Source organism: Elephas maximus, chromosome 7, assembly GCF_024166365.1.
Source record: "Elephas maximus indicus isolate mEleMax1 chromosome 7, mEleMax1 primary haplotype, whole genome shotgun sequence".
NCBI classification, from domain to species: Eukaryota; Metazoa; Chordata; class Mammalia; order Proboscidea; family Elephantidae; genus Elephas; species Elephas maximus.
The window spans coordinates 56435417-56450020 of NC_064825.1; the positions used below are offsets into that span (position 1 = coordinate 56435417).

Genomic DNA, 14604 nt, shown 5'->3' on the forward strand with positions numbered 1-14604 from the left:
ACAACTTGGGTGACTGCTCTGTACTTCAGTTTCCTGGTAAAACCAAAAAACCAAAGCATTTGCTTTCAACTCAGATCTGACTCATGATGATTCCATGTGTGTCAGGGTATAACTGTGCTCCACAGGATTTTCAATCCTGAACTTTCTAAATATATTACTAGGTACTTCTTCTGAGACACCTCTAGATGGACTCAAACCTCCAACCTTTTGGTTAGCAGTCAAGTATTAGTCTCTTATGTGAATATCAAAGATGATGAGATTCACCTTCTAAACAGTCAGCAACATAATTCTCTTTTAATCTCCATATTTCATCAAAATTCATAGTACTTGATATGTGTTCAGTAAATATGTATCTAATGAATGGATATTTACATGGAAATGTGGCTTATACCTTCCCCTCAGGGAGTAGAGTTCAAAACGCTGAGGATAGTGTCACCATTTTCATTGGCTCTCTGTAAAATGTGCTCAGTATAAAATAACAGATTAAGCTACAACTATGGATAGAGCATATCCTTGTCTTTGCTTTATCCAGCAAAGTGTTTAATCATGCTTTTTGTCCCTTTTTCCTATTCTACTCCTCCTGAAAAGGCATAACATCTTCAGTTGGATCTGCTTACTCTTCACAGCATAGACAATGGGGTTGAGCAATAGAGGTAAGACATAGTGCAAATAAGAGAGCAGAACACAGCTGAAAGGGGAAGCTCTCTTCTCAAATTGCTGGATCATAGATAGGCCAGTGGTGGGAATGTAGAAGAACAGCATAGCACAGATGTCAGATACACATGTGTTGAGGGATTTGAGGCGCTCAGCTTTGGAGGCGATGGACAGTACTGTTTGGAGGATCAGCCCATAGAAGAGAACATTTGTACGGAGTTCAGACACAGTGTGGAGAACAAATAAAGAGCCTATAGGCACTGTTGATGCAGGTGTCAGCACAGGCCAGCTTCATGACATCAGGGTGTAGGCACTAGGAATGGGGAAGCAGACAATTCCGGCAGTAAGGCAGCTTCTTCAGCTCTATGGGGGCTGGGATATGCAGACCTACACCATGCACCACAATGGCTAACCTGGGTGTGAGGATGGTGCCATAGTGAAGAGAGCTGCTGATGGCCACAAAATGGTCAAAGGCCATGGTCAGCAGCACAGAGCACTCCGTGATGGAGAAGGAGTGGAGGAAGAAGAGCTGCACCAGGTACACTTCTACTGCCACCTGCCTGAGACCCAGCATGTAGATGGTGAGCATGGTGGGTAACGTGGAGGCAGATAGGTCCAGGTCAGTAACTGCCAGCATGGACAAGAGGTAGTACATGGGCTAATGCAGGGTGGGCTCTGACCTCACCACCCACATGCTTTTCCCTGCCAAGGAAGCCACATATATGACACACAGGGGAATGGAGAGCCAGGTGTGCACAGCCTCAAGCCCTGGGAGGCCTGTTAGGAAGAAGTAGGTGTTGTTATTGCAGTCTGATATGATGATCTGGAGTGGCAAACCTCCAGGCAGAAGTGCAGTCATGGGCCCTAGAATCCAATAAGTTGATTGGTCAGAATTTGTAGCTCAAACTAGGACATTGCGAAAACTTTCCCTATAATGCTATGTTGAACATCCATAGCCCAAATATTTTCCATTAAATGAAAAGTCAGCCAAAGCAGAGAACTCAAAGAGTGAACTGACAGAGGAAGATTATGGTGAGTAACCTGATTACTGAGGACTAAAACGAATGTTCCAAGGATACAAAATTTGATTGCAACACAGATTTAGAAAGGGACACAGACGATCCTGATTCTGAGTCTTCATTGCACATATTCTAAAAATGAAATCAAGCTCCTTCAACTATTTCATCAAGTCTTCTCAATTTCTGTCTTGTCCTGTTTTAATAATTTCACTGTGTTAGTAGAAATTTATTTGCATAGCACAATAAGGAGGAGAATTATACAAAGAACTCTATTGCCTAATAATATAAAATGATTTACTGGCATGCCAATGTGTTCATACTCACCACACATATTTTTAAGACATGGAAGCACGGGAAAAATAAATTATATATTTTTCCTTTTGCCTTTTTCTAAAATTTCTGAGTGAGATAAGCATGTGTGTTGGCATATAGATCTAAAAGTGTTAGGGTAAACTCAAACTCGAGGATGGTTAGAATGAGAAGCAATATCATAGGCTTTCTGATACTCCCCAGCATTGTATTAACGAGGATCCAGTGATGGTAAAAAGACAATAATTCGTCTATAAACTGGATATCTTGACTTCCTGCCAACATGGAATCATAGACGTAAGCACCACACTGTCCCTCCACAGCAAAAAAAAAAAAAAGACCTGAAAAACTGAGCAAAACAGAGAAAAATGTCATTCCTGGAACCTGATGTGCCAAAGGAAGAGAGAAAGAACTCAGTCAAGCATCGAATGGAAGAAGAAACTGACAGAGGACAGATAGCAAGGACAGATACCTGCAGAGGGCTCCATCAGCTAACACAGTAGGGAGCCACCATCTTGGACTCCAGTCAGGAACTGGCAGAAAAGAAGCACGGGAAAGCAGGTTTATGAAACTCCCAGCAGGAGACAGAGCACCTGGTAACCAGCATTACACACTTTCCCACCTCCCATTCTCTCCCTGCTGCTCTACCTCCAAGCTTCTGGCTGCCTACGGTGGCTCTGCCAGCCAGGAAGTGAGGCATCCATGCCGCTTGGATTCCCCCCACCCACGTCAGAGATTGCCAGACAAGGATTATGGGAAAACAGCTTCACAAAGTTCCCAGCCGGAGACAGAGCATCCAGTAAGAGTGATATATACTTTCCTATCTCTCCCCTTCTCCCCCCACCCCACTTTCAGCCTCCTCTGCTTCCTGCCAGGCAGTCTCTTGGCTGCAAGGCAACTATTTGGACTCAGGATGCTTCGATTTGCCCTGCCCACACTGGTCAGGCCCCTGAGCTGGTGTTGGTTGTTTCCGACTCTTTTGGTTTCTTCTGTACCTCCTGACACCTCCCCCTCCTTTCTCTGGAACACCTGGCTCCTTGTGCCATCTTTGCTTCTTCTTGAAAGGCTGCGAAGTCATGCTCGACTGGAGAGCCTCTGCCCTGGTTCACAACACCACACTGGTGGGGTCCCTGGGGCTTTTTTTTTTTTTCCTTGTTTTGCTTTATTCTGTTTTGTTTTCCTTTTCTTTTCATGGTTTGGGAGCCCTTATAGCCGGGCTACACTGCACAGCTTAGGAGCCACTCCCCCAGTCTACGTGGGCACATAGGTGGGATCCCTGGGGACATTTCTTTTATTCTTCTTTTTTTTTCTTTTCTCTCTCCTTTTCCCTTTCTGTCTGTCTTCATTTCTCAGTTCTCATCTGTCTACACTTATCTTCTTTTCCTGTCTCCTGAATACCTGGTGCTGTGTGGCACTTATGCCCCTCTAACCAGGCTGTGCTATGCAGCCTGGGAGCCACTTCCCGGGTCTTGGCAGCCCCACTGGTGGAACTCCAGGACTCCTGGGGGCTTTTCTTTTTATTCTTTTACATATTCTTTCTAGTTATTTTCTTTGCCTTTTTTTTTGTTGTTGTTGTTTTTGCTTTTCTCATCTCTCTACTCCAATGGTAAGCTCCCTTAGCACTCTTTTTTTTTTTTTTCTTTATTTGCTCGTTTGTTTTTGGTTCCTGTTTTACTCTCCTCTCTCTCCTTTTTCCCACAACTCTGCTGGCTCCACATATCGCAGCCTCACCCCTCTTTCCTGCCTGTATGCACTGTGTAATGACCATCACACCTCTGAGCAGCACAGGCGCAGCCTACTGGAACCTGCTCAGCACAGATTCCTGGCTCGCCCTGTTGGTCCTCGTACATGCCTCAAACAACCCATTCCAGCCCCTCCCCTTTGCCTGGGCCTGCCCTGCTGCACCATAGCTGAATGACTGTTCCTGCCCATTGGACAAGGAGGTGAAAAGTATCATGCCTATGGATGAGCAAACAACAAAGAAGGCACAGCCCACCTGCTCAGACATAACAAAATAAAACAAAAAAGCAGGACAAAACAAACAAATCTACAATCAAGAAACAAAGAAAATAACTACTGAATGTCCCAAAGACAGCAGACAATAGCAAAACATAAAAAAACGGGACAGGATGGGTCCAGTAGGTGTACAAAATAAAACACCAGATGACTTTCCAGTAGAAGAAAAGGCAGTAGAACAACCTGACTGGGAATTCAAATCTCTAATATTCAGAGCAATCCAAGAGGTGAAGCAAAAAACAAGCAAAAATGAGGAAAAAATAGACAAATTTTTGGAAAAGGCAGACAAATGCATGGAAAATACAGACAGAAAAATGAAACAATTCAGGAAAGTAATACAGAAACAAAATGCCAAAATAAATTCACAACTAGAAATCATACAAAAAGAAAAATTAGAAATCCAAAAGATAAACAACAAAATTTCAGAAATGGACAGTGTCACAGAAGGGCTGAGGAACAGGTTTGAAATGATGGAAGACAGAATCAGCAAAATTGAAGACAAGCACTTGCATACAACTCTGAAGAAAAATTGGAAAAAAGTATGAAGAAAATGAAGAAACCCTGAGAATTATGTGGGATACAATCAAAAGCAAAACTCTGCAAGTGATCAGAGTTCCAGAACAAGAAACAGAAAACACAGAGAGGATCATTGAAGAGATGTTGCAGAAAACTTCCCTAATATCATGAATGCTGAAAAGCTGACCATCCAAGAAGCTCAGCGAACCCCATATAGGATAGACCCCAAAAGAAAAACACAAAAGCATATCATAATCACACTCACTAAAACTGAAGACAAAGAAAAAATCCTGCAAGCAGCTGGAGGAAAACAAAAACTCATACACAGAGGAGAAAAAATAAGATTAAACTCTGATTATTTGGCAGAAACCATGCAGACAAGAAGGCAATGGGGTGACATATATAAAAACTTGAAAGAAAAACATTGCCAACTAAGAACAATATATCCTGCAAAACTTTCATTCAAATATGATGGTGAAATTAGGACATTTCCAGATAAGCAGAAATTAAGGGAATGTAAAAACCAAACCAAACTTACAAGAATTATTAAAGAGAGTCCTTTGGTTTGAGAACAAACAACATCAGACCACAGCCTGAATCTAGGGTGCGAGATTGTACCAGCCACACACCAGCCTAGGAAATGAACTCTCAAGGACTTTCCAAAACCAAAACAATTGCAACAGGGAACCAGAGAGATTAATCTGTAAATGACAACCATTTCAGACAAATAAAAGAGGTAATAAACAGTGTAGGTTTAGAACTCTCTAATGGAGAGGAAGGCAAGGCAATACCAAAGTAAGAATAGACTGGTTCAAACCTAGTAAGGTAAGGGTAAATTTCAAGGTAACCACAAAGACAGTTAACAAATCTACTCATCAAAATAAAGATGAAAAATAAAGTCTCAACAAACAACATCTACCAAAACAAAAGAAATGAAAAAGAAATCCACAAACAAAAGGAACTCAGCACAGGACATTATGCTGAATGAAATAAGTCAATCACAAAAGGACAAATATTGTAAGAGGCCACTACTGTAAAAACTCATGAAATGGTTTACGTACAAAAAGAAACAATATTTGATGATTACAAGGGAACAGAGGGGTGGGGATGGAATAACATTTAATAAACAAAATATAAGCAGTAACTCTGGTGAAGGGTAAGGCACTGAAAGAAAAAAAAATAACATAAACAAGATCTCCTGTAAACTTCATTGTAGTCTACAGTTTCGGGATAAATCTCTATCCTCCACATCTTTTCTCCCCTGAACTTCAGCACCTCTCAACTGACAACCCACATATTTTCTAACATAGGTTGCTTATTTCCAGGTGTACCTTTCTGGAAATATATAATGATAAAAAAAAAATTGAATAATAATAGTCAAAAGAACAAGTAAATTTTGAGGAGTCATAAATTCTACCTTTAGATTTCACTCCCTCTTCCTACCAAGAAGGTATTAACTTTAATTTTCACTGTAATAACTTTCAGCTCATTTATTTTGAGGTGTGTGCTCTAGTGTCCAACTCCTTTTCAAAAAATCTCTTAATTATGGACCCTGTCATTCTTCTGCAGGCAGGCATGTGTAGGTATAATCCTTCTTATTTTTGTTTCATTTTACAGTACTCTAAAATCACTTTTGTATCTGTTGTTTTAGATCACCTTAACCCTTTAAGGTGAATAAGATCAAATTTTATTATACCTGGCTTCCAGATAAAGAAATAGAATCTTCAAGAGATCAAATAATTAATCCTCCCAAGGTCTCATATTTGATAAAGGGTTGATGAAGGATTGGAACAAAATTCTATCTAATTCAATTCTTCTCATTTGCTACATTTTAATTTATATTAAAATACAGAGATTCAGTCCCACGTTGTGTTTTGAGAATCAGAAACTTGATGTTACCTTCATCCGCGCATCTGAGTAAGTTAAAGACCGGCTTAAAATCATAACTAAAATATAACAGTCACTTCAGACTTTCTATATGTGGTCACACAGTCAGTTATAAAACCCAAATTTTGGCCTACATACTTCTTGAATAAGTAATTACTGCTAAGGAGGCTTATGTGTAGGCACCGGCATTATAGCTCTCTACAAGAGAGATAAAGTCACCGCTGTGTTGGAGCATCATGAACAAAGCGAACACGATTAGGAATAAAATATTTTAAGGAAATAATATGCACTTATAGAAGGACATCACATGGTCTTGTTTTAGATTAAGTATTCTGAGAGAACTCTGAAGGGGTAACGGTTGGAGTAAGGTCACAATTGAAAGAATGCAGCTTTTGAAGACGTGTGTGATTGAGTGTGACTGTGTGCATTGCCCGTGTCTGTGTTTGTGCCTGTGTCTGTGTGTGTATTTGAGAGAGAGACAGACAGACAGAGACAGAGACAGAGACAGAGACAGAGACAGAGACAGAGACAGAGAAAGCAAGTGCATAGAGAAATTATTAGGAAAAAGACCATGAATTGTTAATGTTCACTGTAGCTAGGAGTTAAAATCTGTTCAAGATAGAATAGGGAAAGCAGCAAGAGAGGCACTGGACAGAGATAATTAAAAAAAAAAAAATCACTGAAAAAATCTATATATTAACCTTAAAAAGCTGAATTCTGCATTTGTACATACTAGGTATACAATTCTGATCCTCAAAGAGAAAAACTAATTATAAAAGTAAAATACATTATTGCTCTCCAAATGGCTATGTAGTTAGAAGAAAAAGTTAAGAAATAAAAGACAAGGCTTGACACCTCTAGTCCTTAGGTGAAGTAGGGGAGCCCCCATCCCATGCTAAGCTATGTGATGATGATGGCAGGCATACACACTGATTAGGACAACCCAATATGTTTTTTCAAAGAATCATCAAATATAAAGAGAAGTGGTGATTATGATTACCAAGGACATTGTTTTATCAACAGTAATATTTTCAAAAGTATTATTAAGTTGATGACTAGATTATATTTTAGAATAAGCTATGTTGCTGTTAGAAATTGAACATTTATTTTTTCTACTTATGGCTTTATAAATTTTCAATAATTTATTTAAAGACATAGGCGATATGGAAAAGAATATAAAGAAGGTGAAGAAATGCTTGGGGACTACAATTGAGGAGGAAGCTGCTGTCAAAATACCAGTTCGCATGCTCTGTGAACTGTCCACACCACAACTTTAACCTCTTCACAATTACTTATAAGATCTGTTTTAGGATTTTTCAAACAAATTTAAACAGCTCCTCCACAGACTTGATATGTGAAGACACAAGCACTGGGGACATCCTTGCGATGAGCAAAATCAGATCGTAATTTTACTTGTATTGCTCTAATCGGGACAAGAAAATGGGCATTAGGAAACAAGAATTTGAGATCACAGAACACGTCTTATTTATTTTTCTGTTTCTCACATCTATCCAAATACCTGACATGGTGCAGGTTTAAAAAACTGTTTGTTTTAAAAAGAAATTTAGAGACTGAAAGCAAACTGATGCAGTGAAAAAGGAGAGGATATGTTTTATGCTCCTAGCTTTACATCAAACTCACTGAATAAACATAATGAAACTTTGTATTCATTCTGGGGTCCTGTAATTGGAACAGAGCAATCTCTTTTCTGCTTACTTGATTACGTTATTTGAAGATTCCTAGATATTATTCTGTGATGGCACCTAACAAAAACAAATGTATCACACACTCCTATTTACATTCTTATCACCTGACATCCTAATGACTGTAAGAATTGCCAAGAGTCTGTCCTGAACCTAAGTTTGTTTCCTTCTGATACTTGGTAGAATCTTCATTAATCCACACATTCCTTTTTCCCCTTTGCCTATGCATCATGAGCTTCAGTCCATAATTTCATGACCTTAGTTTTTAGCAGAACTTCCAACGACCTATTCCATCTTATTTTACCTTCTTTCCCTTTTATAACTCTTTGTACCATCCAGGACAATATTCATAGTATCTTTTCCCTAACAAACCATATCCTTTTCTCCCTACTTTTGCTCTTACAATTTAATCAATCTAAAATTATCCTTAAATGCTTCTCAAATAAAGCTTATTTGTCTCCCAATTTCTAGGTTACATTCCACTATTTCCTTGGATTCCTCCATGTCTTTTCACAACCTCATTTACTACCCTTTCACTGAAACCTATTATGTGTATTTATTCTACATAATTTAACAACAACAAAAAATCATTGAGAGTACAGTAGTAAGGAACATAGAAAATAATTTTCAATACTGGCTCAATTAGAGTTACATAATGTTGGGAACTGCTTAACCCTTATAAATTATCATGGATTAAATTTTGTACCCCCCAAAATCTGTGTATCAGTTTGGCTGGGCAATGATTCCTGGTATTGTGAGACTTTCATCCTGGTTGTAACCCTGCCTCTATGACTTTAATGAGGGAGGATGGGGGGCAGTTGAGTTAGTGAGGCAGGAGTCAATCTACAAGATTGGATTGTGGCTTGAGGCAATCTCTTGAGATATGAAAGAGAGAATCAAGCAAAGAGACAGGGGGACCTCATACCACCAAGAAAGCAGTGTGGGCCCTTTGGACCTGGGGTCCCTACTCAGAGAAGCTCCTAGTCTGGGGGAAGATTTATGAGAAGCGCAACAGAGAGAGAAAGCCTTCTCCTGGAGCTGATACCCTGAATTTGCACTTATAGCTTACTTTACTGTGAAGAAATAAATTTCTTTTTGTTAAAACCATCCACTTGTATTTCTGTTACAGCAGCACTAGATGACTAAAACATAGGTCTTTATAGTCTTTTTTTTTTTTTTTTGGTGGCATTTTTAATTATAATGCAGATCCTATTACAATACTTGGTATATATTAGGTGCTCAATAAAAATTTGGTAACTCTATATATCTCTCACTTTGTATTATTCTTGCTATCATTGTACATTTACAAAAGAGTTATTGGTCACAAGCAAATGCTACTCTTTATTTCTCCTCTTTCAATTTTATTTACATAAATCTTTTAATTTTTTCGCTTAAATGCTTTGCACTGATCTTTTAAGCAAGAGGCATGATGTAATATAAAGAACAAATATTGATTTAGGAAATATGGCTTCAAAATAGTTCTAACCACTAGCAAATAATTCTTAGATAAGTCACTTTTGCTTCCTAGGCCTTCATTTACTTTACTCAAAAAATGTGGGTCAGTTCTGTTCTTGGTACATTATAATTTAATGGGGATAATTACTCGTTTGGAAGTTGTAAATAGCCAGTGGCCACAGCCTTTAGGGACTAATAGATTGATGTTTGATAATCTTACATAACGATTTGATAAACAGTTGCTGTTGTTTTATGCTGTAATACGTCCTTCTGAAGTTCTATGAAAGCATTCCTGTGGCTCTTCTTGTGACAAAAATATATACAGTAGCCTGTTATTCTGGAGGCAAAGGATTTGTGAATATTTAATCCTAGTGGATCCTCTATTCATCACTGTCTTCCACCCACAATCACAATTCATTCATTTTGTTCCTATTTTGTTTACAGATATATTTTTATCACTATCATTGCATTATATCAGTCATACTTGTTTATGTGTTCTAATTCGTTTATCACTCTCACCAAATGATGGCTTATGTGTGGGTAGAAACCATGTCTTAGTGAAATTTGTATACCTAGCAGTAGTAATGTATATTTGCTGTACTTAAGAGACTATTCAATTTTGCTACAGAAAACAAGAAAACCAAATTGGAAGATATAGGTAGTGAATAAGCTAGTAGTTTTTGAAACGTATCCAGAATGTGTGGCATTCATTAAGCATAGATGTATAGGGCAAAGAAATAGCTTGTGAGACATAGCAGAATTAATAAGTTTTGTTAAATATGGATACAGGTAAGTTGGATAACTGTAGAAAATGTTAAAGATAGATAGAACACATGGAAAATATGATAGAATAAACAAACATGTTATTTACATATAAAAAGAGATTAAAAAGAAAAGAAGCAAATCATATGGTATGGTCATGCTATGTCTGGGGTGATAGCTATGTTATGCCTCAATCAGCCATCCCTTTGGGTCACTCATTGTGATCCCATCTTCCCCCACATGTTCTCAACATTAGAAATGCAGAAAAATATCACAGGCTTCCAGCAGTCTTATTGGTGAGTTAGAGATTTGGCCATGCACGGATGATACTGTGGATGCTGGTCCCAGGTACCTTCCGTTGTTTGGGCCGCCTTGCTCAAATCTCATCTCTGGTCCTTCTAACCACCAATCAGCAGAGAGACTGAAAGAACATGTGAATATTGCATAACCTAGGGTTCAGATACTATGGGCCTTCCACCTCATTTGTCCCTTATTCTAAAAGTGTTAACCTATCCTTTCTCTTTCCTTAGTTCTCACTACGAGTTATAATTGACTAAATGGACCATGTGCTTCCTACATTTTAATTTGTTCTATGTGCCTTTCTGTTCAATATCCCTTGACATAGCTTGTCTGGTAGTGTACTTAGAGGCTACCATTTCAGCAACATGATAGTTCACAAAAGCAGTAATAAATTGCCTAAAACATAGTAGCTTCTGTATATAAACCAAAAAAAACAAACCCGTTGCTATAGAGCCAATTCTGACTTATAACCAAAAAAACCAAACCCAGTGCCGTAGAGTCGATTCCGACTCATAGCGACGCTAAAGCACAGAGTAGAACTGCCCCATAGGGTTTCTAAAGAGTGCCTGGAGGATTTGAACTGCTGACTTTTTGGTTAGCAGCCATAGTGCTTAACTACTACAGCACCAGTGTTTACACTGTGTAAAAAAAAAATAAATAAATTTTTTTTTTTTTTTTTGTTTAATTAATGTGGAATCAATGCTACTCAATTTATTCCAAAAGGAGCCCTGGTGGTACAGTGTTTAAAGAGATTTACAGATTTGCCTCTGCTCCTATACTTTTCTTTGACCACTGAATAAACTTGAATGAAATTTACTACTTGACTGTCCTGCACATGTTCTCTTTTTTAGGTTTGACCATCATCCATGTTCAATGGCACTCACTGCCAGAATGCTTCTGTCTTCTTTCAGGCATCCCAGGCATGGAGGATGCTCATATCTGGATCTCCTTCCCATTGAGCATCATGTTCATAATTGCCATCCTTGAAAACAGCATCATCATTCACACAATATGCAAGAACCCCAGGCTTTAGGAGCTCCGATATATTTTCCTGTCCATGTTGGCAGCCACCGACATAGGCAAGTCAGTGTGCACACTGCCCACTGTACTTAATGTCTTTCTTCTCAGCCACCAAGGGATTGAGTTCCACGGCTGCCTAGATGTTCTTCGTCCACACCTTCTCTTCCGTGGAGTCAGCCATCCTGCTGGTCATGGTCTTTGACCACTTTGTGGCCATAAGAAACCCACTGCACTATACTGTGGTCCTGACCCACTCCTGCATTACTCAGATGGGGTTGGCTGCTGTGGCAGGGGGGTGGTACTGATGGTCCCCTTGCTTATCTGCTCAAATGGCTTCCCTTCTGTAAAAGCATCATTGTATCCCATTCATTCTGTTTCCACCCTGATATGAGGAAGCTGTTTGTAGGTTTATTCATTTCAAAATCATCTATGGACTGACCGTGGTTCTCTGTTCCTTTGATGTTGACTCTGTTTTTATTGTTCTATCTTATGCTGTAACCTTGAAGATACTTCTGGGCATTGCATCCAAGGAAGAAAGGCTTAAGGCACTCAACACTTGTGTCTCCCTTATTCCCACTGTCCTCATTTTCTATGTCCCACTTACTGCTCTAGCTTTGATCCACAGGATAAGCAAGTATCACTCCCCTCTCCCCCATGTTACCGTGTCCAACATTTTTCTTTTTCTTATACCTGTCCTGAACCTGCTGGCATATTGTGTGAAAACAAAACAGATTAGAAGTATGCTGAGTAGAGTGCTTGCACTTAAGATGGGATGAAAGAGCACCGTGAGGAATTGATTGAAATGTACCAGGAACGTTGAGAAAAAGAGGCACAGACAATCTTTTCCTGTATTGCTGAAGTACTCCCTTTGGTAAACCCCTGCATGGTTCTACTACAACCTTCTTGAAATGTGAAATTTCCTTCTAGTTTTCAATATTATACCATGAAAGAGAGTTATAAAATGTTTTGTACCTTCACTCCACACTTATCTTTCCTGAGAGTTTATACTATTTACTTTATGGTAGCTCATTTCAATCCAAATAATGCTCTAAATATCTTCTTTATGAGAATCCCTTATGCATAGCTATGGATCAAATCTGATTACAACCAAATATTTGTATAGTTATCCAGATATTTACAATTGATGAGGAGTTTGAGATACTGTATGGGGAAATATTCCAAATGAGAAAAAAGAGGAGTTATTTTTTCTAAGTTTCATTTAAATTTATGTTTTACAGTATTTATTCTGTGACTACCCATATATAAGCCTGATGTATCATAAAAAAAAAAAGTGAGAAATAAAAGCAAAAATATAACAAAGCGGTGTGCCTAAACTTTGCCCTTCCGCATTTCAGTTCTTCAGACTATATCCAATTAGATTTTGTGGTTAGTTGAAGATAAGTAAGTATACTAAAATTTCACTTATCCTGATTCTGTCTCAACTGTGACAAAATATTTTGCATTTAATATTGTTAGATTATTAGATATTATTTTATATCTAACATTATTCAGGGGAATACTAAAAAAAAAACATTATTCAGGGGAATACTAGATCTTATTTATTTATTATGGGAGTCAGGCTTATTGAGGTATAATGTATACAATACATTTCATCATTTTTAGATGCACACTTCTATTACTATAAAAAGATAGGTATATTTTCATGTAAATACCACCACAAACAAAATATATTTATTCCCTTCACTCTAAAAATGTTCTATATGGTGCTTTGAAGTCAATCCTCTCACTCACTGTCCCCAACCCCAGGAAACCACTTATCTGATTTCTGTTCCTATAATTTTGGTCTTTCAAGAGTGTCATAAAAATGGAATCATACAGTGTATAGCTTTGGTTTCCTTCACTTAGCATTACATTCATGAGATTCATCTATGTTGTTGCACGTATAAAATGTTCAGTGATTTTTACTTCCTAGTAGCATTCCAATCTGAAGGTAGACAATGGTTTCTTTAGCCATTCAGCTGTTGATGGATATTTGGGTTCTTTGTGTTTTGGTCAATTATGAATACAGGTCAAACATTCAGAAAACAAGTGTTTATATGGGCACGTTTTCATTTTGGCTAATTAAATACCTATGAATAAGCCTGCTATGTCTGATATACCATTTTGTATTCTCGTTATCAATGACCGTGCAGCTGCTGCAAGTTCTAGTAAGGTTTTTTTTTTTTTCTTTTCTTTTTTAGGACATTCTAGTAGCTGTTCAGGAGTATAACAGTATCATATAGCTGTTTTATTTTGCACTTGCTTACTTACTAATGGTGTTGAACATCTTTTTGTCATATCTCAGTATCTGTTCTTTGGTGAATAGACTGCTCACATTGCCCATTTTTATAGCATTGTGTTATTTTCTTCCTATTGAATTGTGAGAATTTATTTTATATTTTGGATACAAGATTTTTTGCACATTTGCCTTGGACAAATATTTTGTCCTGCCTTGTGACTTATCTTTTTATTTTTTTTTAACTGTGTCTTTCAAAAATCAGTTTTTGATTTCATATGAACACTATTTTTTTTTCTTTCATGTATAGTGCTTTTCATATCTTGCCTAAAAAAAACCTTGCTTATATGTGTTTTATTGACTATGCAAAGGCATTTGACTGTGTGGTTCATGACAAATTAGAGATAACATTTCAAAAAATGGGAATTCCAGAGGCAGCTGTTCAAACAGAACCAGGGGATACTGCAGATTTAAAGTCAAGAAAGGTAGGTATCAGGGTTGTGTCATTTTACCATACTTATTCAATCTGTATGCTGTTGTAGGGGAAAAAGCATCACAAAGTTTAGTAAAACAAAAAGAGTTTTATTTGGTATATATTCGAAAAGACAAAAGTGGAGAAGTGGACAAGCATGCTGCCAGAGCTGATATCTGCCTGAATGCAAGGAAATATTACAGAGTAAGCAAGAATGGGAAAATGGATAAGCATGCTGCCACAGCCGTGTCTGTC

The 14604-nt window shown here is 38.0% G+C and overlaps 2 pseudogenes; one reads left to right on the forward strand and one right to left on the reverse strand.

The window, feature by feature from the left end:
* Positions 1 to 540: 540 nt before the first annotated feature.
* On the reverse strand, positions 541 to 1513 carry LOC126079978 (olfactory receptor 51G2-like; annotated as a pseudogene).
* Positions 1514 to 10338: 8825 nt separating this feature from the next.
* Positions 10339 to 12417, forward strand: LOC126079979 (olfactory receptor 51I2-like; annotated as a pseudogene).
* Positions 12418 to 14604: the final 2187 nt, after the last annotated feature.